Here is a 3,783-nt window from a genome sequence, read left to right as displayed (position 1 = left end):
CAGCCCACACAGACCCTCGGTAGCCTGCACAGACCCCCGGCAGGCCCGCACAGAAACCTGGCAGCCCGTACAGACCCCCGGCAGGCCCGCACAGAGCCCCGGCAGCCCGCACAGACCCCCGGCAGGCCCATACAGACCTCCGGCAGGCCGGCACAGAGCCCCGGCAGCCCGCACAGACCCCCGGCAGGCCCGCACAGACCGCCGGCATGCCCGCACAGACCCCCGAGAAGCCTGTACAGACCCCGCCCGCACACACAGACACTCACAGTGTCCGCCCATGCACAGCCCACACTCTTCCCCCCTCCCGAACTGGATGTGCAAGGAAAGAAAGGGTTTATTTTCATTCCGATTTTTGTGCCCCATTGACTTGCATGGGTTTCCGGTATCGGAATCGGCGATACCCGATATTTTTTGGGTATCGGTCCGATCCAATCCGATCCGATATTTCACGATATCGGATGGTATCGCTCAACACTAATTCTAACATGTCAGTGTGATTTTACTGCATAGCTGCATATGAATTACCGGCTTTTCAATCTATCCCATATCTATCTATCTATCTATCTATCTATCTATCTATCTATCTATCTAGCTATCTATCTATCTATCCAGGCTCGGTCTGGCCTGGCAGGGTACTGGGTAAATGCCCGGTGGGCCCCGAGGGTTGCTGGGGCCCTTTAAAAATGCGGCCCCTTTAAAAGCGTGGGCCCTTTAAAAGCGCGTCCCAGTATTGCAGCCAGTGACGCGCGCGCTCGTAACCATAGTTACTCCCTCTGACGCCGCGTCGGGCGACTCTGGCTGAGGCTCCACTTCCCCAGATAAGCGACGCTCTGCTTTACGGCTCTGCTTTATGGCTCCTGGCTGGCTGCTAATAGTGTGAGACACTGTGTGACGCCGAGCTGAGCTGCTCCCTCCTACTCTGCTCTGTGTATTGCCGGCTCCGATGGTGAGTAGACAGTACTATATGTAGAGTGAGTCTGTGTCCAGTCCAGTCCTCCTGTGTCCTGTCATAGTTGCTTTATGCACCGGGATCCAGGACAGCAGGGAGCCCCGACACATTATGACAAATATTAGCTTATGTTTATAAATTGTGTATTAAACTTCACATGCAGAGAAACCTACAGAGTCATCACAGCATTAACAAGCTGTAAAGGCAACAGTGCTAATTACTGCTATTTCCCCAGGTGATGCTGGAACTGTCAGCTCAGCACATGTGTAAGGCTGGAGTCACACACAAGGTAGAAAAATATGGACCGTATTTTACACATAAGTGGTCCCTAAATAGTGCTCCGTATGTCATCCGTTGTCAGGGTGTGGCCGCGTATTTTTCTCATGTAAGCATCCGTATGTAATCCGCATGGCATCCTTATACCTTTTTTTCTCGCAACCTTGCAAAATGGACATTTAACGGTTTTGAGGCCTGCACATAATTTAAATCATCAGCACCAACCCTATTTATTGCCTCAACATCAGGTGGCAGCCTCCAATCTGCCCATTTTGGTGCTCTGCTTGTGTGAGTGTCTTGCTGGTTGTTAGCAAACATGTCTGACACACTTCAGTTCACCCCAACTGACCCTGTTCTCTTCAACTGGGTTTTGTCCAGGCACTTTGGCCAGCCATACCCACTGATTGTGGATCCGAGGAGGAGGAGGAGACGCATGTGGGTCCATCCACTTTTGAGGCAACGACTCACAAGAGGTCATTTTCACCGCCTCTGTTCTTCTCTGCGGGATCATCCGGAAACATTTTACCAATACTGTCGCATGAGCCTTGCAACATTTGATCTACTCATGGAGACAGTGCGTCCTGGGATAACCTTTCAGGATACAAGGATGCGCAAAGCTATATCTGCAGAGGAGCGACTTCTACTCACATTACTGTATGTACTACACAACCAGATTCTCTATGTTCATGATGTGTTGCCCAAAGTATGTTTTTTATTTTGTCCTAAGTTTAATGCCCTCATCTTATTCCAGATATATATATATATAAACTTACAGACCAGAATGTTATGTGTAATATGTACTGAATATCACGTAGTGATTGTGCGACAAAATATATGTGTTAGTAGATATGAATCACTAACAAGTTTGGTATGTATGTACCTGGTGTTTTGTTAATTTGTGCATTCTAAAATGTTCCATTTCTGTTTTTCTTCAGCTTCCTGTCCACTGGTCTGTCTTATGCTGCCCTCCACCATGAGTTTCTCATTGGAAGATCTACCATTTCTGGCATAGTGAGGTCGACATGTAGTCAAATATTGTCAAGACTACATCAATTCGTCATGTCCCAGCCCAGGATGGAAGACTGGTTGAGGATATCAAGGGACTTTGAGGAGGAATGCCAGTTTCCTAATTGTATTGGGGCCCTTGATGGCAAACATATCCGGGTGCGTAAGCCGCCGAACTCTGGCTCACAATTCTTCAATTATAAACAATACTTTTCTGTTGTATTGTTGGCTCTGGCCGACCCTCAATACAAGTTTATAATTGTTGACATTGGCGTCTATGGAAGGACGGGAGACTCTAGAGTCTTCAATACTTCCATTATGGGTCGGCGGCTACTCATCAACTAGTTGGATCTACCACCACCACGCCAGCTACCAGGATCCACTCAAGAATCAGTCCCTTATGTCCTTGTGGCAGATGAGGCGTTCCAGTTAACGCGCATTGTCATGAGGCCATATCCCCGGCGCAACCTGGACCACCGGCGCTAAATTTGTAACTTGCGCCTATCACATGCTCGGCGACTGGTGGTGTGTTCCTTTGGCATTCATTGGGCCAAATGGTGGGTCCTCCAGTCTGCCATTTAGCTGAGTGAACAAAATGTAAATAAAGTAAATACAGCATGTGGCGTTGGCCATAACTTCACCAGGATACATCCTGGTTTCTCCTCTGCTGGTGTGGTGCGTGGGTCAGACAATGTACGTAGGGCGAGACCACCTATCAACCCTCAACGTAGACCACTCTCTGGGCTCAAAGTGCGTGATATTTTCACAAATTACTTTATGTCACCTGAGGGGGTAACTTCTTGGCAAGAGCATGCTGTGTCTATGTTGTAAATGTTTGTTTTTGGGCTTTGGGAAACTATATATATTACAACCCCTTATGTCTTTTCTCTGTTTATAAATCAATGTCAGAGCATATGGCAGCATGTCGTGATGTAAGTGCATCATTGATAAAGACAACAACAATTGAAAGTTAAAACTTTTTATGTATCCTTTTTTTTAAGGCCTTGTGAAGCCTTTTGTTATTTAGCAAAATGGCCAGAATTGGCCTTAGAACACAAACAAATTTTTATAATGTTACAATACAGCATTTAACCACAAAAACACACACAAAGTTATAAATTGTAGTATGTGGGGGGGAGAAGGCGGCTGCCCAGCCTGTGTTGCCTGATGGCTAGTGTGGCCACCTTGGCCCTCGGCCTGTGTGGGGACATACTCTTGCCCATGATGGAGGTAGTGGGCCGGCTCATGGGCTTGAGGTGGATACTGGGCACTATATTGGAGACGACTCTCCTGTTGAGGCTGGTAGGGCCGTGAGTCTAAACCACCAAAATGGCAATGTCGTCCCCAACCAAATTGGGACCAGCCTCCAACATTGGCTGGGAACAAGTGGCCAGATTGGTGTGCTGGGTTATACCCTGACATTTGGGAATGATGTTGCCAATGTTGGGTGGGGGGGAGGATGTGAGGTGTAGGCCCACGTGTAGGAGGATCCTCAGACCCTGATTGAGCAAGCACTTGGGGGTGTGGGTTAAGAAGCATGAGATTCCTGGGTG

The 3,783-nt window shown here is 48.2% G+C and overlaps 1 long non-coding RNA gene across 2 annotated transcripts; it reads left to right on the top strand.

Moving 5' to 3' along the window:
• The first annotated feature begins 788 nt into the window (after positions 1-788).
• On the top strand, positions 789-3,206 carry LOC141083317 (uncharacterized). Of its 2 annotated transcripts, XR_012230696.1 has the most exons (4): positions 789-946; positions 1,185-1,238; positions 1,604-1,879; positions 2,161-3,206. It is a non-coding gene; the product is annotated as an uncharacterized lncRNA (long non-coding RNA). The 2 variants fall into 2 exon arrangements; XR_012230691.1 differs by lacking the exon at positions 1,185-1,238.
• Positions 3,207-3,783: the final 577 nt, after the last annotated feature.

The sequence above is a fragment of the Dendrobates tinctorius genome, unplaced genomic scaffold (assembly GCF_039654945.1).
Source record: "Dendrobates tinctorius isolate UK_male_01 unplaced genomic scaffold, ASM3965494v1 ptg000001l, whole genome shotgun sequence".
NCBI lineage: Eukaryota > Metazoa > Chordata > Amphibia > Anura > Dendrobatidae > Dendrobates > Dendrobates tinctorius.
The sequence above is the reverse complement of the archived record's forward strand: the minus strand, read 5'-3'. Positions and strand labels throughout refer to the sequence as shown.